General features: G+C 41.1%; 1 long non-coding RNA gene across 1 annotated transcript; it reads left to right on the top strand.

Annotated features, from left to right (window-relative positions):
• Positions 1-18,547: 18,547 nt before the first annotated feature.
• LOC131481815 (uncharacterized) lies at positions 18,548-20,671 on the top strand. Its single transcript, XR_009246585.1, has 2 exons — positions 18,548-18,804; positions 20,478-20,671. It is a non-coding gene; the product is annotated as an uncharacterized LOC131481815 (long non-coding RNA).
• The last annotated feature ends 2,361 nt before the right edge of the window (positions 20,672-23,032 follow it).

The following is a 23,032-nucleotide window of genomic DNA, read 5'->3' as shown; positions in this document are numbered from 1 at the left end:
AGCAAGAGGTGGAGAAGGATTTCATAAAAAAAAAAGAAAGAAAGGGAAGGAAGCAATGAAGGAAGGAAGGAAGGGGAAAGGAAGACAGGCAGGTAGGAAGGAAGCAAGGAAGAAAATCAAACCTTTCTATGTGGTATAGAGAAATTGCCAGGATGCTGGGAGCTGAGCCGGGACTGAATAAAGGTGTGAGAGCATGAAGACAGAAAAGCTGAAAGATGTTCCAGGTGGAAGAACGCAGGCATAGGCACACATGCTTAGGAAAATGTAAAATTATTAACAGGAATGTATGACAAGCGCCTAAAAAGGAGCCTGCAAAAGACTGCTCCCACTCGGAGAATTAGAAGGAAGAGCAGGAGTGAATGGATGGCAAAGAGCTGGGGACAGTGAACGTGGATTACTCTTTCCCAGCTCGGCTGTGATAGTTCAAGGCTAGGCACAATGAAGCAGTGAAGTGAAGCAGGAGGATGACGGAGGAGATCTGAGCATACACTCTGAAGGAAAAGTGTCAGGTGAGTTGAAGGGGCAGTGGGCAGAAAAAAAAAAAAGGAGAGATTCAGGACCAGGGCAAGGATGAGAAGGAAACAGAATCCATGGCACAGGAATAGTCATGTATTTGAACACAGAGGCTACAGGGAGATTTGGGGAAGAAGAAAGGATGAAACAGAGCACAGAGGCGGTTGAGGCACTTCCTTCCACATACAAGGACGCTGAGTTGTTAGCAGAGGTGGTGGGAGAGTGATGCAGGAATAGAATTCTCTTTATGAGGAAAGAGGGATGGGCCTTGTTGGAGAAAACCTTGACTCACCCTACCCACCCACCCCCAATGAAGAGTCCAGGCTGAGAGTGGAGATCATGGATCATGGCACCTCAGGCTTATCCAAATACTTATGAAAATCAAAGAAGATGAGCTGCTCCTATAGAAACTGTACAAATAAAAGAATACAAATAATAGACATGAATAAAACTTTAATATATCACCAGAAAGAGATAGTTATTTGAGAAGGCAGTGTTCTGAAATTAGGGTCTAGTTCTGAGATCACATTACAAGGTTGGAACAGGTGTGATATACAAGTACTTCCTGCAAAAAGAAAGTTGCTTTTATTAGGAAAATATAGAAACAGAGAAATAGCTCTAGACCAGGACCACATGATAGTACTGATGCATCTGCTCTCATTTTTGTCTGTGAAATTCTGAGAGACTGTTTTTAACTTCCAGATCTAGAATCTCTAAAATGGGCTCTATCTTCTTCTATCCTTTACACCCCATGGGATGATTACACAGAATGAAATCAAATGTACAAAATTGTTTGAAAAAGTATGCATATATACATGCACATATATCTATATATACATACATAGTGATATCTTCACCACTTTCAATATTATCATTGTTTTTAAAATAATTATTTAAGGTAAAGTTTGAGGTTAAAATAAAATATACATGAGATACTGTTAGAAGGATACAGAATGAATGAAGAATTGAGATGCACATGGGACTGACTTTTCCTTTAGTTGAGAGTTATTTATTTGACATACAGAGTGGCAAGAGACAGAAAAAGAGAAATCTCCACTGGTTCACTCCTTCAGTGGCCAAAACAGCAGGGACTGGGCCAAGCTGAAGCCAGGACCCAGGAATGCCATCTGGTTCTCCAACATGGGTGGCAAGAATTTAAGTACTTATGGGCCCGGCGGCGTGGCCTAGCGGCTAAAGTCCTCGCCTTGAAAGCCCCGGGATCCCATATGGGCACAGGTTCTAATCCCGGCAGCTCCACTTCCCATCCAGCTCCCTGCTTGTGGCCTGGGAAAGCAGGAGAGGACACCCCAAAGCCTTGGGACCCTGATCCGCGTGGGAGACCTGGAAGAGGTTCCTGGTTCCCAGCTTCGGATCGGCGCACACCGGCCCGTTGTGGCTCACTTGGGGAGTGAATCATCGGATGGAAGATCTTCCTCTCTGTCTCTTCTCCTCTCTGTATATCTGACTTTGTAATAAAAATAAATCTTTTTTTTTTTAAAAAAAAGAATTTAAGTACTTGAACCATCAAATGCTGCTTCCCAGGCTCATTAGCAGGCAGCAGATCAGAAGTGGAGTAACCAGGACTTGAATCAGCACTCTAATGCAGGATGCAAATGTTCCACAGTGTGATTTAAGCCTCTGCCCCACAGCACCCAACCCATGAGTGACTTTCCACAATCAGAAATTTGATTTTTTTGTACTGTGTGCCCATAATAGTCATTCTAATGAAATAAATCTGTAGACAAATAAAAATTGCTTTTCTCAGAATCATCATTTGTAATTTTTTTAAATGAAGAGTAATTGAGCACTTAATATATACCAAGCACTTGGCTAAAATGTATGAATAAACAGAAAGAAAGGTCTGCAATCCACAAAAGTGAGTACTGGCAACAGTTATCAACCCATTTGCTTTTACTGGAGCAGAAAGCTTGTCTTCAACCCAGATGAGCTCTTGTTGGGAGTCTAAACTAACAATATCGGAAGGGAGACTGGGGTGATGTACACTGCGACACCTGCTGTCTGTTACTGTGTTAAGGCAGTGGGCAAGGAAACAGTGCACAATCTGAAAAGAATCCCGTAATCCCCGGGGAATTCCTTAGGAAGCAGCTTATCAGAGCAAGGTATATCCCCTGTGGTGGTTTCTAGGCAAAGCTGAGCTAAATCAGTGTATATGGGCTACAGAATGTTGGCTCAGACACAGAGGCCATAGAGAATAATTTCATGTAGCTCTTAATTTAGAAACACAGTAACATGAAATTAGGGTTCTAGGCCCAGCAACACCATTGACTTAGTCTCCTAAAGCAAGTGGTGTTTTCTTCTACCTTACTGTCTTCAGCTACAAAGGGGACATCGTAACAATGGTGCAGCAAGCAATTGCTTGATTCTAGCAAGTAGTGTCCCTCAAGGTACCCTGGGTAAGAATTCTGAAGTTTCAGCATTCAATCTGAGTCATGAATCTCTTAAATGGGAAAGAAGCACTTCAGGGTGTAAAATGTCAAAGAATTTGTTATTTATTTTCTTTTAATGTGTATGTTTTAATTATCTGAGAGGGAGGGAGTAACAGAGAGAGAGAGAGAGAGAGAGAGAGAGAGAGAGAGAGAGACTCTTTCACCTGCTAGCTCATCCTCCTAATACCTGAGAAAGCCAGGGCTAGGCCAAGGCTGAGACCAGGAACTCTAGTTGGGTCTAACAAATTTGCTCAAGAAAATCAGGAATACTCCTCTGGCTGTTCTCCAATTAAATTTCAATATTGAGCAACTATTGAGAATTGCTGTTTTCTAAGGCACTCTTTTAGAGTCTCTATGCTATTTTTGTTCACTCTGAATGTTAGCAAGGAACTCAACATTCACAATGCCTTAACTATTAAAGACTTACAACATGATAACAAGTAAGCCATGATTTTCCAGTCTTTTTTTCCAAAGTATTAACTAGATATAAAATCTGTGTTGCCTATTGTTTTAATAATTTTGAGGAAAACACAGAAGTTTATCATATGCTATAAAGCAAACGTCTTTTGTCTTCTTTTAAATATTTACTTACTATTTTTAAAATTTATTAAACGGGCTGTGTTTGTGGCGTGTAGGTTGAGTTACTACGTTAAGTGTTGGCATCTTACATGGGTGCCTCTTCAAGTCCTGTATACTCTACTTTTGATCCAGCTCCCTGCTGATGCTCTTGGGAAAGCAACAGAGAAAGGCAAGTGCTTGGGTCCCTGTACCCACATGGAAGACCCAGAAGAAGCGTCAGGCTTTTGGCTTGGCTTGGAACACCTTAGCCATTGCAGCTTTTTGAACCAATAGATGGAAAGTCTCTCTCTCTCTTTCTTTCTGCTTTTAAAATAAATAAAAATAACTAGTTTTTAAAATTTATTTGAAAGAATCTCAACTGAACTTGAACTATGGTAATGCAACAAGGTGGAGGAATCCACCATGGGGGGAGGGTTTAGGGAGGGGCGGGGGGAATCCCAGTGTCTATAAAACTGCGTCACATAATGCAATGTAATTAATAATAAAAAAGATAATAGCAAATATAATACCTTCATATATTCAGTACAAAAAAATCTATTACAATCTGGATATACAGAAATGGAGTGTCCATTAATTTAAAAGATAAGCTCACTCCTGTCCCCTACTTTATACTATTAAACATTTTTTTTAAATCTAAAAAAAAATAAAATTTATTTGAAAAGCAGGGAGAAAGAGAGGGGGCATGAGACTGGGATAGATCTTTCATTTCATCCACTTTTTATTCCCTATTGCCCACAGCAAACATGGCTAGGCAATGCCAAAGCCAGAAGACTTTAAAGAAAAATGTATCCAGGGCTTCTATGTTAGTGTCAGGGACCCGGGCACTTGAATTATCACCTGCTGTCTCCCCCACTGCACCTGAGGAGGAAGATGAAATCTAAAGTATAGCAGGGAGTCCATGCCAGGCACTTAGATATGGAATGTGGGTGCTCCAAATTGCATTTTGTCTGCTGCGCCAAATGTGCACCCTAGATTTTTCTTCTGCTTAATATTTTTAAGAATCAATTATTTGTGGGGCTGGTGTGGTGGTGTAGTGGTCTAATCCTCCACCTACAGCACGAGCTTCCCATACGGGTGCCTGACTTGTGTCCCAGCTGCTCCACTTCAGATCCAGCTCGTTGCTCATGATCTGAGACAGTTGCAGAGGATATTCAAGTCCTTAGGCCACTGCACCTACATGGGAGACCCAGGAGAAGCTTCTGGTGCCTGGCTTTGGATTGGCTCAGCTCTAGCTGCTGCAGCTGTCTTGGGAGTGAATGAGCACTGGAAGATATCTCTTTCTTTCTGTGTCTGCATCTCTCCTGCTTTCTGTAAAAACAAAAACAAAAACAAACCACTCACACACTGGTACATTCCCCTAAATGACTGCAACAGCTGGGGAGTGGGGTGATTGGAAGCCAGGAACTAGTTGCACAATCCATGTCTCCCTTAATTCCTTGAGACATCACTATGGTTCAGTCTGTACTGCCAGACTGATTCAGGAGTTGAAGGTAGGAGTCAGAGCTAAGAATCTAGCTGAGGTAGAAACTCCAAAATTGAATGCTTAACCTCTAGGTGAAATGTGTCCTCTTCAGATGTCTTTTTCAAGTTATGTAAAAATCAAACGCGATTTTGGAATGGCAGCAAACTGTTATTAAAATATTCTTAAGATGAATGCTTCTGAAATGATTTTTTTTTATAGCTAATGAAATAATCATTCCCGGTCCCAGCATGGTAGCCTAGCAGCTAAAGTCCTCGCCTTGAACAGGCCGGGATTCCCTATGGGCACAGGTTCTAATCCCGGCAGCCCTGCTTCCCATCCAGCTCCCTGCTTGTGGCCTGGGAGAGCAGTTGAGGATGGCCCAAACCCTTGGGACCCTGCACCCGTATGGGAGACCTGGAAGAAGTTCCTGGCTCCTGGCTTCGGATCGGCACAGCACTGGCCATTGTGGTCACTTGGGGAGTGAATCATCAGATGGAAAATCTTCCTCTCTATCTTTCCTCCTCTCTATATATCTGACTTTACAACAAAAATAAATCTTTTTAAAAAAGAAATAATCACTCCCTAACTTTTAAACTACTTCTTAAATTTATCCTTTTGTGAATTGAGAAAATTCTTATGGTAACTTACTTACATCTGTTTTTAGCCATTTGGACAGCTGAAAGGCTAACAGAATAGCCCAGTGAGTGTATGTATATATTTGTGTGTTGTACATAGGTATTTTTGTTCACGTGGGCATACATACATTTGTTTATATACACTGATACTGAGGTTAGCCCATCCTGAGAAACAAAATAGGTGATAAGGTATGTAAGTAGAGGAGATGGAGATAAGATAGGGTAGCGAGGTAAGAGGACTTGACAAATAGAGACAACAAGAAACACATTCAGAACTGTCAAAAAAACAGTTTTGGCTATCATTCACTAAACTACCTTTGGGACAAACATGATGGGATGCTGTTCTCCATAAATCATATTTAATTTTACAGCTGCCCTCTGGGATATAAAATATTATCTTTTTCTTTCAAAATGCATCAAGAAAGAAGCCTAATAATAGTAATTAAGCACATGAAAACAGTTTAAATTTGAGGTTTCTAGTTCTGAGAGGTCCACACACTCTCCAGTATGACGCTTCATGTTGAGTAATACGTACAGTGTATGGTATATGACTCACCAATGTTTTCTTTCCTTTAAGGACTGTACTCCCTAGCAGGCTGCAATACCTGAGCTAAGGTATAACATCCTTATTTTCAGGAACTTCATGACTGAAATTTTGGATCTCAAAATCCCCTCAATATCATTCAATCCAATCTCCTCAGTTTTAAATGCTTTCTCTCCAATTATAGCTCACATATATTAATACAAAAGAAAGAGCAGCATAACATAAATAAAATGATACACTACAAAGAAGCAGTAACAGTTAATATTTTGAAATTATTTCCTTCCTGTGTTTTTTCATCACATATTCTTCATTTTCTTGATATTGTTCAATGAACGTTATTGAAATTTCTCTATGAATTGCATAAACATCACTTGCAACAGACATATAGAATATTCCACTGGAAACAAATGTTAGTTTAGTTAATAGTGCCTTTGTTGTTTGATAACTGTTCAAGATGTTTCTAATTGCCACAATAAACTATGTTGCAGTTTTCTAATATATAATGCCCCTGAAACATTTCACAAAACTGCTTTGCAAAAAGCCATTTCTTTGGTTTACAGATAACAAAATGGAGGGGTGGCACATTGCCAAAATTATCCAGTTAAACAATATTTTTTCTAGCTTTTGTACTCAGGCTTTTGTTGTTGTTGTTGTTACTCTGTGACCATAATTGCGTATTTTGACTTAGTTAGATATGGATGGTATGAATGGCAACCGTGTCCTTAATCATAAATATGGAGAAGACACCTTGCAGTGCAAAGTAATGGGATGTACAGTTAAAGAGAATGGATCCCTTATTACCTGAACAGAAAGCTTGAACAACTTTGATATACTTTCAGAGCCTCTGTTCCCTTACCTGAGTCTTGAAAAAACGACATTAACTCTCTGTCGTTTGTTTCATCACTTTGCAAAGCAGGGGAAATAAACCTTACCTTATACAGTTATTTTGAAGAATAAAAAATGCCAGCTATATGAAAACTAAGGTGTATACACTAGTTTTCAGTAAGTGAAATTAACTTTTTTAAAAAAAATACATAGGACATTCACCATAATTTCATCTTTTAAGCCATAAAAGCCTATTCCCCATTGGATGTTTTTTCATTCACTGTAGGTATCTGCGATTTCAATAGGAAAATCCCTTCCAAAAAATGTGGTGAGCCCTGCCTTCTCTGAATCACCTGGCTTGAAACAGGGCTTCATTGTGACAAAATTGCCTGCGTTAAAATGAAAGAACATCTAGAGAAGAGGAAAAAAAGAAACCGCATTAGATCATGGGAAGTGACTCGACTGTATCACTGTGTTCTATGTACTCTCTGCTTCCAGCAACCACTTCTAGGGGTACATTTTAAGTAGAAGACACAATTGAAAAACTGCAAAAATGTGTTTTCCTAATTTTTATTCTCATACCCTTCATCTCTTATAACATGTCCTGCCTTCTTATTGCTGACCACATGGAAGTACATTTAGTGTATTTTGTCTCTTTGACATACCACTTCTATACAACTTCTTCAAATGTGCCTAAGACTATTTGTAAGTCAGTGTTTAAAGTAGACATTTTGAAGGTTTTGAGTGTGATTTTGATGTTTCCTGATTCCTTCTCTCATACATGTTGGCTTTTAACAATAAACATTTTAGAAGATTTTTCTGCCTAGAAGTTTTGATTCAGATATTCAAAATGTGACAAACATTTTGAAGAAATAAAGAATACAACTACCTCAGTGCCTCTTCTAGAAATTATTCTGGATACTGATTTTTAAAAATAATTTGAAAATAAGTTAATAACCAGTTTTTTTTTTTTTTTTTTTAGTTCTTAAAAATCTCTTGGGTTTTCAACCTTTGAAACAGAGGTTAACAAACACTGTTTATTATCTGTTTAATAATTGTAAATACTAGAGTTTAGAATCACACTCTAAGGGCTATGATATAAGTTATCTGTCAAATGTAGATTAAAAAGTAGATACATCACACTAACTTTGCTTGATACCTTGGAATGTGCTAGTAAGTTGAACAAATACATTTTTGTTATTATACTTATGTTCTTTAAAATGGAGTTCATGAATTTTTAGATACTTGAGTAGTTAAATACTAAATTAGACTTTAGCTACTAATTAAATACTTGATACTTTTTAGATACTTGAGTAATTAAACACTAAAGAAGTAGATGTGGTGCTTTTTGAGGGTGTGGTTTATGTTACTTGAAAGTTTACATTGCTAATATACCTAGTTTTTATTTCATGAATATTGCATGACACTACTGTTTCAAGTTTACAGAAAAAAAAAAACACACACACACACTGAGAATCCAAATACTTCATCCTAATATTACAACTGCCATTGAGTTTAAAAAAAAAGAAACTGGTCACTTACTGTTCATATGAACACCAAGAATGTGGTTTTTCTGCTACATTTTTCAAGTGACTTTTAAGTTTCCCACTTGCTGCTTTTAAATCAAAAGAGAAATAAATAGTGTTTATGTACAAAGGCAGTTTAATTCATCTTATTTTGAGCAAAAATAAATTTAAAAGATGTGAATTTGTTTTATTATTATTATTCTTCAATGACTTACAGACCATAAACACTTCAATCATTATTAGGTTGTCTTATTTTCCATAATTTTCTCATTCATTTAATTAACAAGTATTTAGTAGCACATACATGATATGCCTGATGCTGAATGCAACAGAGGCCCAAAGGAGCTTAAGCAAACTTACAAAACAATAACTAACCAGAGGAGACCATACGTTAATCATATATGCACATATGTAAATATATGCACTCTTGAGTTTATATATATATGAAGAGAATCATACATAAATTCAAGTTCAATGTATGTAATCCATCTGAGCCTGAATCTTCAGAGTATAAAATAAGAAAACAAAGTGCCTAAGTCTGAAAGGGACTGTGGAAATGGAATGAGATAATGTAAGCTCAAGTGTTCTAATTCTGTCAAGTTCCTCACAATCATCAGAAGTAAAAGAGAAGTTTATTACATGCTTTTTGGAAGAGAGCTAAAACAAACTTCTTTTAAACACTGAATGTTAAATGACATTGATTCAACTTTAGTTTTTCAGCATGCAAACTGCATGTAGCAAAATTCAGCGCTCAGACTGTATGGGCAATCAACACACATATCAGAGTGAAATAATACCACTTATTCTATCAAGTGGAACATTTTTTTTTTTTTTTTTTTTTGCTGGGGGTCATGATTGTTCTGTGTGTAGCTGCTGCTTCTGCTGTTTCTTTAAATTGGGTGAGAGAGTTATACAATTGCTGAGTCAGATGAACTGGCAGCTTGGAGAATCAGAGCAAGAAAATGGTGGCCCTCGAGAAAAGAAAGCAAAACATCAGCTTTTTCCTAAAGTTAGTGATATATCATTAGACAAATTTTACCTAAAAACAGTAGAAATATGCCTATAATCTGGAAGGCATATTTTTGGTTTTTTTTAAGTTATTTTTCATTTGTAGACTGTTCTAAAGCTTACATTATTTTTCTGTGTTTACACCCCTTTTATTTGGCTTTTACAGAGACACAATGACTCATTAGCTTATCGGTAGTGTTTTGTTCTGCCATGTCTACCTTTAGCTGTAATCAAGCCCTGATCTTAACACAAGTTAAGCCCATGAAACATTTCTGCCTTATTTTTTCTGTCTTACATAAACTCAGGTTTTATTAAGAGCCTGGCTTGGGTAATAAAACTAAATTTACAAAAAAGCCCTTAATATAGTACATACACACAACTGTGTGTGTGCTGGCACAGTTATGGACAGACAGAATGACCCTTTCATCCTGTGTAAACAGAGGTAAGTGTAAAAAAAAAAAAGATACAGTATATATCCTCTGTGGAAATGCTATGGTCTGGTGTTTCAAACTTTAAAACAAATAAACACTGTTAATCCATTTTCCTAAAATGATGTTCTGGTTGTGAAAATATGGCATCCAAGTGACAGTTTTTTCAGATGATTAAGGACTGCAAAACAGAAGATTCTGTCTGTTATGTTTGATGAAATAACTCCTCCACTGATCGCCCAGACTTCCCTTCGTGGGATTCGGAGTGTGACCTACTGACTTTAAAATTTAAAATCTAACATAAAAGCCTATACCACTGTTTTTTTTTTTAATAACTAAGTAAAACTAAGACTTAAGAATCAACATTGGCTGTTGCTTGTCAGAATGTATCTCAGTGGACTACTTGTCACCCCCTGACCTAGCATGCAGGATCCTGAGACTAACAATAAGTCCACTGGATCAGATTTTCTGGAAGTGAGTTGCAGAAATGTGTCTTTTTGATAACATGATTACATCCCAGGTAATGATGGTGTGGGTAACCTTTGCCAGACTTTCCTATTTCTGGTTAGTTATACACTTGAGTGAAGAAACAAAGGCATTTTTTTCACATTACCCCAGCTGTGCAATTTTACTAGTTTCCCTTTGCTTAAGAGGTCACATACCTTTATTAATACAGTTCTGATATATTACAGAAGCTTTCCTTCCTTTGAAACATTTTTTTCTGACTTTGTAACTATTTTAAAAAGTCACAAGACTTTGTTTTGCAGCTGAAGGGGGAAAAGAACTAGGTATTAAAAAGTTCTTTGTAATAAAAACGTCTATTTTCACTCACACAGCCAAAAGGTTACTTACAATAGAAAAGTGAAAATCCACTTCTTTTATAATGAATGTGACTTTTTCTGAAATTTAAATCTTACAATTTTACATTTTGTTTCTTCTATAAATTACTTTGTTGATTATCTAATTCTGCCCAAATGGGTGGATCATTCCAGGGTTCGCGGAAACAAAAAATTTACACTGAGAAGCACAGACAGATGGTAAGACTTTCTTCAACCCTTTCTCTCTTAGAAAACAATGACATTGGTTTATCACCAACAAGTGTAGACACACTATGGGCTTCCTGAATACACACACTGAAAAACAAACCCGAATACAATTTGCGTGCATGCGTGTAGGTTCCAAATGGTGGTGTAAATTTTCTGGGAGGAGTCCTAGCCTTTGAGTTCTCCATTCCTCTACTGAACAAAATCATCATTTATTCCCATGTTCTCTCTATTATTTGGCTTACTATCACAGAAGCGGATCTTGTTTTAATTAATCCTGGGGACTCTGTGTCTTAATCAGTGATCGCATTTTAACGTTTTAACTGGGGGAGAAGGGCATTTTTTAAACTTGGGGAATGTCTTCATGCGAAAGGATCACAGCTGTGAGACAGAATCACTGGGCAATCACTTTGGGCAAGGCTCCGCACAATCCTGCACCCCCTAGACAGAAAATCCAGAGGAGGCGAGGCCTTCCCGCACCGCTGGGGTCTACGGCAGGGCGGGAGGGAACTGAGAGGACGTCCAGGCTGGGAAGTACTTCTTCCCAGGTTCCCCGCGCTTTTCCAGACTCACTCCCATCCCAACCCCTGTCACTGGAGGCAAAGGCTGTCCCAAGCAGGACGGGAACCTGAGCCACGGCCCCAGTCCTTCAACCCTCCCTTCCGAAACCAATGAAGCCCACGCGGATGCTTCCCTATCCTCCGTCGCTGGTAATGGAGCCCGTCCCGAGATGAAAACCCAACAAGTGCCGCTATACGCCGCAGGGAAAGGGAGGCGCAGAAGGGTGGGATGGAGTGGAGCGTTATAACCAGGTTAAGCATCTAAACTGTCGCTACAGGGTCTGGCCCCTAAGGCCAGTGAAATCTCCAGGGCCCGCAGGGATTCTAGGAACCGAGAAGGTGGGACGGAGGCTAGGACGCAGGAGCCTGGTGGACGGAGGACGGCGGGACTGCGCGAAGCAGAATGGAGCAGCGCTTCCACCCGCTACCACAGGGGCTCTTCCCAGGCTCGGGTAAGCGGAGCAAGTCCCTACTCCAGGTCGCTCGGGAGAAGCCCTCCTCAGGGAAGGTGGAGAGAATCAGGGCTGGGAATGGTAGCGAGGGAACCGCTGGAGGCCTAGCAGACTAGAGCCTTCGAAGTGTTTAATAACTTTTTGTTTTCCAATGAAACTACTAGTGTCTCTTGTGTCCGTGAACTTGACCAGACCACAGAAGCTACCTCCTGTCACAACCCCATGCCTATGTACTTACCCTTCATTTTCTCTACCCATCTAAGGCTACCGGCATTCTGAGTTCATCCACAAGGGATTGGTACAATAGTTAACAATGTCGAAGGCTGTGAAAATGATAGATATTTTGTTGGTGATGGTCATAGCTCCTAGGAACTATGTAACAGGAAAAAAAAATCACTATGTAACAGAAAAATAAAATCACTCCTCTAATCGTGCCCTTGCTGAGAAAATCATTATAAATGCAGTTATATAATGAAAAGGGGGAAAGCCGTACGTGAGTGTATGTGTATAGGGAAGATTGTACTGTTTTGTCTTAATTTTTTTAAAAAAATCATTTAATTTTTACAATGTGACCGTTTTATATTCTACAAAATATTCCCTGAGCAAACAATGTCGCATCTTCCAGAGTATAGCTGTACCATACTTTAAAATTCTGCTGCTAGAATTGTAGGCCCCTTTCCATTTCTTGCTGCTACGGAGCCACCTGTGCTGATCTTTGTCAGAATTTTCCTTTCCTTAGGGTGAACCATAAATATAGAATGTCAGAAACAAGTACATGTATACTTTTAAAGTACTTGGGCCTTGACTTGGGCCTACCTACTTGGGATGCTACATCCCGTATCAGAGCATCCCATTTGGAGCCTAGCATCCACTCAGATTGCAGCTTCTTGCTAACATACACTCTGGGGGGCCACTCACCAGGTAGACTCTGAGTCCCTTCCTCCAGCTTTAGAGTTATTCCAACCCCTGCTGGTGTAGGCATTGTGGATAAGAAATCTGTCTACTTGTCTAATATAAATACATACATATATACATACATACATACCAATGTAAAAGCTTTTGATACATACTACAAAACTGTTTCCTGGCCTATAAGATGCTTCAGAAAGTGTATGAATTTCATCAGGCAATATAAAGATATTAATGATTAGGCATTTGAGAATTAGAATTTAGAGAACCACATGTTTTTTTCTCAATGAAATTGAACATTCAATGAAACTGAACATTCAGCATTAGAATTTTACATTTAGAGAAACAATGCCTATTGCTTACATAATTTAAACTTTGGAAATGAAGGGCCAGAAAATTATGAGACTGTGTTTTGTGGCATGAATCAACAGTGTCCGAGTATGGAGTTTCAGTTTTAGTTTGGCTGTGATGTCTCAGCATGTAGGATTAGTGAGATTTTTCATGTTTCTCAAAAACAACTAAAGATTTAAAAGAGTAAGAAGTCTGGGTCTTACTGTAAGAGTATTTTTAAAACGATTCTATCAACAAGAGTCATTCACAGTAGTAAAACTAAACTGGTAATGGTGGTTCCTAGTTATGAACTATTGTGCAATAGTAGATCTGTGAAACATTATGGGTGTAGAGAGCAATACACCAAGCTGCTATCTTAAAATATTAATGGTCTTTTTAAAATTCAAAAGTCCTTCAGGGATGGTGTGGGGAGTGGGCAGCAGGCTGATCTCAACACCTCGATGCTGCTGTCCCATTTGGCCACCGGTGTCAGGCTGTTCTACTGCAGACCCAGCTCTGTTTATGGCCTGGAAAGCTCAGAAGATGGCCCAAGTCCTTGGGGTCCTGTACCTAGATGGGAGACCCAAAAGAAGCTCCCTCCTGGTACTTAGCTTCACATCAGCTCCGCTCCCTCCACTACAGCCTTTTGGGGAATGAACTAGTAGATGGAATGCCTTCTATCTTTCCTTCTCTCTTGGTAAATTCTGCCTTTCAAATAAAAACAAATAAATATTAAAAACAGAGCTCTCAAGGAAGTAAAATGAATATTAAATCTTGATCTCTGGAGGGATAATTTATTTAGAATAAATACACATTAGGGCTGTATACACTTTGGGTATGATGATTTCTGTTAACTACTTAGTACTTGAAACCTTAAGAAGACTGTGCTATAAAAATATATTGTAAAACTAGAAGCTCCCAAATAGCCATAAGCACAGTTAATTTGATAATGAAAGTGACTACCCGTAAGCACATGAAAATATAAAATAAAACATCAATAGTGCAATTCACCAGGTATGTGTATGTAAGAAACTAGTCATGTGGAATTTTATTATACATACTTCAATTGTGTACAATAAAGCCATAATGAATATTTTTTGCAAAAATTAAAAAAGGTTAAAATAGTATTTAACATGCATGCATTGACATTTTATATGTGTGCATTGACGCTTTATATGAAATTCATGCAAGTATTTTTACTTGTTTCTCAAAAATTTGCACATGTTCCAACAAAAGTTCTTACAGCAATATAACCATAGAATAAAAATACGAATGTGAAATATATGATTACATAGCATTGTAATTAACACTGCTAGATGTTTTTATTGCACATGCATAATTTCACACACAAAATTGGAAAACTGTACACATTTTCAAGAAATTTAATCTATTCTATCCAAGTAATGTGTTTTCTTATCAGATACACACTGAAAAAACTGTGATTGCACTTTTAAACAGCTTCACACATAATTCCTGGAAATTTATTTACACATATATAACAAGAAATGAGTGTTTGCTTTCAACATGCCTGTCATTTTATATTACTATTTTACACCACAGACATAGCACAAAATGAATACATTCTCTCAGAGTAATCATAATAATTGTTTTATGGTCCTAAAATAGGAAACACAAGATTTTAGCATTGACAAATCTTAACAGATTTTATTTTGTTCTTATAGATTTCCAGAAGCAACCTTATAGCTTAAATAATTTTATATGACTAATAATCTTAACTATACAAGCAAGAAAAGCATTTTATAAAGGATAATATTAACAACTATAGCCAATCACATATTCCAAAATGGCTAAATGTTTTCTGAAAACAAAGCAGGGCCTTGCTGATGTTTTAAAATAAATTATTCAAAGCTAACAAGTCTTAGAATGCCAGTTTGATTTTTTAAAAGTGAAGTTTCATAGCAATATGAAAAAAATACACACTTATCCTATAAATTTCTAGTGCATTTTTGCTGAATGAAATTGAGGCATCAAATTAAACACTGACAGTTTTAACAGTTTTTCATTTTCGTGCCAAAAAGCCAACTAACCTCGCAATAATAATAATAATAAGTTAAAAATCTCCCTCTCTATCCCGGCCTTTGCTCTATGGAAACTATAAACTGCAGGGAAAGCCATGCCATAAGGAAGGTCATCCAAAAAAATGGTGCCTCACTAAATTATTTTTAGATTTATTTTTTAGGTTTTAGGTTAGAATTCTTCACATTGTAACTTTATTTTTTTTCCCCCCAGTTTTTTGGTCATTGAAGTTACACTAACTGCATCAAGATTCATTCTGGCCCGAGATAAAGCTACTTTGGATTCTGTTTTTCATTAAGTAGGCCTCATTTTTCAAAAAGTGTTCCTCGTGGTCAGAGATGATGAAAACACACAATCGTGTTTCCTCGGAGACATTCCTGAACTTCTACGAGTGCTACACACAAGTGCGGGGGTCCCAAGGACTTTGAATTGCTCAGGCCACCAAGCTAAGAAACATTCCTGACCATGGAAGCACATCTCTGTTGGTTTAATAACCCACCCCCCCCAACAAATGCTTGCTAGTGGCAGTTACTGACCCTTCCATCAGGAAGTCAAACTGTGCGCGTTCACTCCCGAGTGTCCCCCACTGTCTTGGGAGGAGGCAGGGTTGGCTGGGCCGGAGGCCGGGAAGAAAAAAAGGCATCCTCCAGAAAACATGGCCAGTTAGCAAAATTTTCCCCAGGGCGAAACACGATGCGCCCAAGATACACCTTACCCATGAGGTGTCCTGTGTGTGCTTCTGCTGACGGCCACCCAGGAAATCTATGAGCCCCTGACTTCTAGGGTGGGTTCAGAAGCACCCTGTCCCCTCCGGGTGTGAGAACACCCAGAAGAGGGTGCGAGGAGGGCTCGGGACTAGAGGTTTCGGGAGATTGCCTCTGCATCTCGGTTAGGGTCACTGCGTGCATTCGCCCACCCCCGTAATCCCTTCTTCCTCACCTACTCCGGAATAAGAGTTTTCTTATTAAAAAAATCACGCCAAACGGTAATCAGCCAGCACCGATGCGCCCGGGATTTTTTTTTTCCCCCGAGGGCCTTTCCTACCTGGTCTTCTAGGTTGTGGCTGCTGCCCTCGGCGCTGGCTCCTCACTAGCAGCACCACGAGGGCCTCACCGGCCCGCACGCTTCGTGACGCCCACTCACCCGCAGGCCGCACGATCTGCACCACGAAAGTCCTCACTCGCGGTGGGCCACACGCTTGCCGAATACGGACCGTAACCAAGAACCTGCGCACCATGTTCTTCCCTTTAGGGCTGTCCAGCTCCGCAACCGCTGCTCCGCCCTTGGGACCGGAGGTGAGCAGCACCGCCCCAGCCCCCCGAAAGCGGACTCAGACCCGCGCGCCGCCCCTTGCCCATCTCCGCCCCGCAGGCGCGCGCTCGAGTCCCTGCGCGCGCCCGACCCCCTCCTCCTCTCCACCTTCCAGGAGCTCAGTGCCCGGCGCGCGCGGGAAAGGCTGGCCCAGGCGCCCTGAGGGAGGCGCGCGCCGGGGTGGCTAGCGTCCTGGGCTCCTCTGCCTCCCGCCTACCGCTTCTTTCCCGCCTTATCTGCGCCCCCATCCCCCGCCCCCACTTACCCACCCTCAGCGCGGGCGCCCCACGCGGTGACAGCCCGAGCGCCCGGCAGCCCGACGCATCCCCGGGCAGCCCGCCCCCCTCGCAACATCCGTCACCTGACGACGCGGCCTACCAGGAACAGCCGCGCTGAGCGGGCTCGGGTCCCGCTAGCCTCCCCGCTCCCCGGGCCGCTCCTACGCCCGGCTCCTGGATGCCACACGCCCTTCGTCTGCAATCTGACTTCTGATTCTGGGGGGAAAAGTATTATTTAAGAGAAAAAGAAAGAAAAGCCAAGGTCATCTCATTGCTCCGTCCTCCAATCAGGAAGCGGAATGTCGCTGTTGAAAGAAAACGCCGCTCAGCTCAGCTTCTCCATTTGGGAAACAAGCGAAATTGAATGAAACCGCTGCACGCCGCGAGCGGGGTTTCTGAACGGTACCGGGCCCCGGTGCTGGCGGAGGTTCAGGCCCGAGCCGGAACAGGTAGGCGGAGCTGAGCCCCCACGGGCCCAGCTGGTGCGCGCACCCTTCCCGGACCTGCGACCGCGTCGCCGGGGGCGCCGAGCAGGAGCTAGAACCCTGTCCGCGTCCTGGGGCTGTTTTATTTTCGGTTTTGACTTCAAGATTACGGGGAGCATCTGAGCGTTTCTTCCTCTTTTCCTCCCCTCCCCCAACCCGGGACTGATCTCCCCGTTCCCGGGCGGTGGTTCTGGGGCCTTCAGCGGTCCCATCCGCTGCGTCCCTCCGGGCTCCCGGCCTGTGACACCCTTTCCCTCCCCGCCCCTCCGCCCTCTGCCCCCTATTTCCTTCCACATCACTGATCCTTTCTTTCTAGACACTCTGCGCCGTTCCTCCCGCGCCATGGTCCTCTCGGAGCTGGAAAAAGCTGGGGAAGAAAAGGAGTAGCAGAAAAGAAGGGTGAGTTGAGGACGCGGAGGCGGCCGATGACGCGGAGAGCCGGGTCCCAGGGCGCACTCGGGCGATTTCGGCTCGGGGTCGGAAGCTCGGACGAGGCTTTGGCGGCTGTAGGCGAGTGGGAAATAGCACCAGAACGCTGTCTCTTGGTGTGCATCACTGTCCAGGCAGCCTGGCCTCCGCGGGCGTTCGGTCTGCCGGGATCTGTCCAGAGCCTAGCATGTTGGATCAGCGACCGGGGTCGCAGTAGCTTGCGGCACTGGGCCGGGCTTTCGGAGCCTAGGAAACGGAGCCTGCCTCGTGGTGGGTTTCCATTTGTAGGCTTGGGCCTAGTGGCCTGGTGGCAAAAGTGAAGCCGTTTCCACTGTAATGTGCAAGATGGCAAGTCTCTCAGTGGATCAGCCACCGAGTTCCGAGCCCCGAAGCTAGGCGAGGAGGAAGGTGGGGCCACCTACCGCGTTATGGCTGGCTGTCACGGAGAGGCTGGGATGAGTGTGCGTGGCCTCTCTGCTCCCATCCCCCACCCCGTCACAGGACGTGGCTGCCCAGAGTCAAGGACAGAGGAACGGGGCCATCGCGCAAGAGCCGCTCTGCAGGTCTGCTAAATGTTCTCAGACGCCCCTGCCAGCGGTTGCAGAGCACACGGCTGCGTGCTGGGTTCTCTACTTGGTTCCCGAGCCCGGGACTGCGTGCTGGCTCCTGGTTTGTTCCAGAGCCCCCGAGAGCATCGGGGGCTGCGAGAGCTGGGTTCGCTGGTTAGTTCCTGAGCCCCGGCTGCGTTCCGGGTTCCCTCCTAGGCTGCCTTGCGCGGCCGCAGCCTGGAGCCCTCACCACCCTTCTGCGCGCTCTCCGCGAGACGGACGCCTCCTTCTGTCGTCTGCTCAAATGTCGCTGCAAAGCCCAAGCTGTGCAGTTCAAGCACTGTCACGCCGCGCCACTTGAGTCCTGACAGCACTGGGCGTACAGAAATCATCTTGGTCTGGCCTGTCAGCGTCTCCCAGCTTCATGGGAACTGGATCCTGCTCTGTCTTGCTCCGTAACTGTGACACGTCGCTTCCTTCCACTTCCACTCCAACCCCAAAAAAGCTTAATGAGAGAAGAGCAGTGGGAACCCAGTGGTAATGAGGACATTTGGTTGGGCAATTCTGAAAGGATTGCCCTCACCCTCTAATGTCATGTGAGGATTCTGAAGGCTGGAGGAGCGAATGGCTTCCTGGCTCAGGCAGGCATTAAACCGTAGTGGGGAAAGGCCCTTCTTACACATCTCTTGCATTTGATTTTAGTTCTCTAGGGAGATAAAACCAGTAGTCTCTCTCTCTCTCTCTGTGTGTGTGTGTGTGTGTGTGTGTGTGTGTGTATACACACAGAGGATTCTTAAGAAGTTCTTGGAAAAGAGACTCGAAAAAATAAGCTTATTCCTCTGCATCACAAGGGTGGAGTCTCACTAATGAGCTCAATGCATTGAGCAGCCTCTGTGCTGTTTGGCGCATGCTCCCATGTGTTTGGCGCATGCTCCCATTACCCTACGTGGTGTTTAGCGCATGCTCCCATCACCCTACAGGGATCTGACCTGTTGCAACACAACTTGTTGCCTGAAAACTGGCACAAGAAGGAGAAATCGTCAATCTAATAATGTCACAGGAATTAGGGACTTCCTTGATGATCCCAAATGAATGCTCAATAACATAGCAGTACACGTACACACACACACACACACACACACACACACAAAGATAGGCTTATTTTGGTGCAAAAATAACTGAAATAGTTTTAAAAATAATATGCATTTCCATGAACTTCTTGGAGACTCCTGGTGCATTTGTTTGTGTGTAGTGTGAATAGATATGCACACAAATATGTGCAAAATGTGGGCGTAGAGGGAATGATACAGATCCTTTGAGGGATTGGCTGGGGAGATGGGACTTAATGGCAAAATTGTTCATTTTCAGGGTGGCATGGGAAAAGGCACTATTACTTCGATGGGTGTGAAGGGAGGCTGGAGGCAGAATTCCTTGCTGAGGGACCTGGCTTTTCTCCTAATTTTAGCTGATAGGATAAAGCCACTCACATGAAAGGGAGTAATTTTCTTTACTAATCTTCTTTTGGCTTCAATATTAATCATATGCAGCAAAATACATTCACAGCAACGTTTATATTGTATTTCACCACACAACTGATTCCGACGTCCTAGGCAAGTTGACATATAGAACGAAACATCACATTGTCACAGCGTGCCTGAGGGGTTTTCTGCCCCTCGATTTTTGAGCCAAATTGGAATCCAGGGATCAGTGCTTGCTGGGCATGTATTGCTGACACCATAGCCTTTTTCTCTCCACAGGAATTTGTCCTGTGGATAAAGCAGTTGTCCACTTCAGAGGAATACCACTTGAGTTATAGGATAATTACATAGCAAGCTTTCTGTCCAACGAATGCAAAATGTAAATTTTTATGTTTAAATTCAGTCTCGTGTTTCCTTGCTACCCAACATATGTTTTCTATCAGTTATGATATACAGGAGAATTCTAATTTTAATATTAATGTAAGCAAAATGCAGTTACGAAGAGCATTCTCTGGCAAAACAGCTAAAATGTGATTTTTCATTATATAGTCTTCAAAAACCTGATAAAGAACTGAGCAATAGTGCTTATATCACATCCTTTATTCCCACAGCAGCTTTTTGAATTTAGAATTATTACCCCTGTTTTGCAGGCATGAAGACTGAGGCCCCAAAAGATTCCAGTTTTGGACACTTCATGACTAGAGCAAGCGACAAGACTGGAGTCATCAGTAAGGCCTCTTGAATACAAGTCTGATACGCTTTCTGTTGTCCCAAAGATCAAGGCCAATAGAATGTGTGAGTTCTCAACCACTTAGGCACACAAAACCACTGCCTTTTGGCTAAGCTCACGTGTGAATATTGGAGCTTTTCTTTCCTTTCTCCCTTTGACCTAAGAAACTGGTAGTTCCCTGAGTTTTTCAATAGACCAAAACATTCTGTGTTTTGAATTGGCAAATACATCTCATAAACAAAAATAGGCTAGCAAAGCTTACTGAACACTTATTTTGTCCTCTTAGTTCATCGTGATGTAATAAGACACTAGATTTATTCCTTAGGTAATTCTTGGTTATCAGAATCCCATAAGAAATGTTCCTAATACTATTCATACCCAAACTTAAAACCCAAGATGCTCAGCATGAAAATAGCATAGCAAGATTAGAAAACAATTATTTGATCATACACTACAAAAATGTTAATACCAAGAATATTTAAGTAAATACACAGACCAGTTAAAAAGACAACCCAGAATAAGAAGGAATAAACACTGTAACAGGCAGTATATAGAAGAGTACTTGAAAAAAATGGAGTATGTGGGAAAAAGATAGTCATGCTCATTAATTAATAAAGAATTGTGAATAGAAACAATGGCATGTAACAAAAATGTAGCAAAAGAAAATGGAGGTGGCAGAGTTGTCAGGAACCAATCATTTCTGCACACTATTACGACCTGGTGTAATTGCTTTGCAAGTATTTTATAGTATTTATTAAGACTCAGCTGTTCTAATAACTTCCCTAAATATGCAAACACTCACAAAAATCATGTGAGGAGACATATATGTATATATACATAAATATGAATATTTATATTACATACATAAGCACTATAGAATGGTTTATGTATAAATATGGAAGAAAATGTGCTTGTTTATATGTGTAGGTATATATCTTTTGACTCAGTAATTTCTTAAGTACCAAAAATACATATTTATGCATACATACAAAGCATATACATATCTAGGCATGAAAAGTCACATACATATATATATATAACTATGGACTTTATAAACACACATATATACATGTGTATGTATAAAAATATATTTTGGCAATAATAATTCCACTTTTATAAACTATTACAGATGACACAAAAATGCAAATTTTAGGAAGTCTATCATAAAAAATACAAGAAAGAGGAATGCTTGTAATAGAATATTGTTTTTAAAATATTAGAGTTCCTTAATGAAATATAAAACTGTAACCCTTAGAAAAAGGAAGTGCATCTCTATATGAGCTGAAAATAACAAAGAAAGCAAATGGCAGAATAGAATGATCTCTTTTTCTCCTAAATATATGTGTTGAGGGAAGAATGTTTATAGTTATATGCACCTGTGTTTTTAGATTGACAAGTTTTTAAAAATGGTGATTGCTGTCCTCCCATTTTGTTGTTGCTTTTACCAGAGGGCTAGCACTTGTGGATTACTCATCTTAAATTTGATTCAAATAATTTACTGGAAAGAAGAGGAGGTACACTGGCACACAGTTGGGACTCAACACCTTTAGTGGGCAGAGTTCTTTAAGAAATTCAAAGACGGGCCTGGCGCAGTAGCCTGGTGGCTAAAGTCCTTGCCGGTTCTCATCTCTAACCCGGGTGGCCCTGCTTCCCATCCAGCTCCCTGGCTGTTGCGGCTACTTGGGAATTATTGTTATTATCTGTATTATCTCTCATACACACATTATAAACGTGTAATACCATACAGTGACATTGTTTAAAGCTTAGTTACATAAAGAAAATACAGTGTGATTACCTTACTTATAAGAGAAGAGAAATCTGAAGAATGAAGTATAACCCTTAAATATTTGCTTTGGACCTACATTGAAGCCCATATAATCATCAGACACTTATTCCTGGGCCTAACCCCCTGCCCTGTAAGCCATAGCTAAGTACCTAGTATACAGTTCAGAAAAAAAGTAAAATTTTCAGAAAGATGTATTCTTTAGCTAAGGCAGGAAATAGATTTGTGGTCAGGTAAAAGGTAAATAGAAGTGTATTTAAAATGGAAGAGCTCAGGTCACTGAAGACAATGTGTAGGGACAGTTGCTCCTACCACGTCAAAATAGAGAATATTATAAAAATGATAGAATAAAAAATTATATATTTGGAGAGCCAAATATGAAAGTGACTGTAACTGTTCTTCAAGTTTTGACTTGAAATCTTTTGTAAAATATTTTCTGCGCTAGCACTGACTATATCAATTGTGAGTCTAGTGTTGGGCTTTTGAGTGGGAAGGGGATTAAAATAAGTCTTTGAGCACCTTTGTAAATGTGAGTAGCTGCGAAATGCTCAATATGCTATCTTAGTGAATTGTTTAGAGTTCATTTTTTCACAAAACTGATCTATGTCTAGTTCAAGCCTCTATCTAATTAATAAACCAGAGTAGCTGATTGTTTTTGGTGTGTTCATTTCTTTATTGTGCTTAATATAAAC

The sequence above is a fragment of the Ochotona princeps genome, chromosome 14 (assembly GCF_030435755.1).
Source record: "Ochotona princeps isolate mOchPri1 chromosome 14, mOchPri1.hap1, whole genome shotgun sequence".
Taxonomy (NCBI): domain Eukaryota; kingdom Metazoa; phylum Chordata; class Mammalia; order Lagomorpha; family Ochotonidae; genus Ochotona; species Ochotona princeps.
This window is presented reverse-complemented; position numbering and strand designations above follow the sequence as displayed.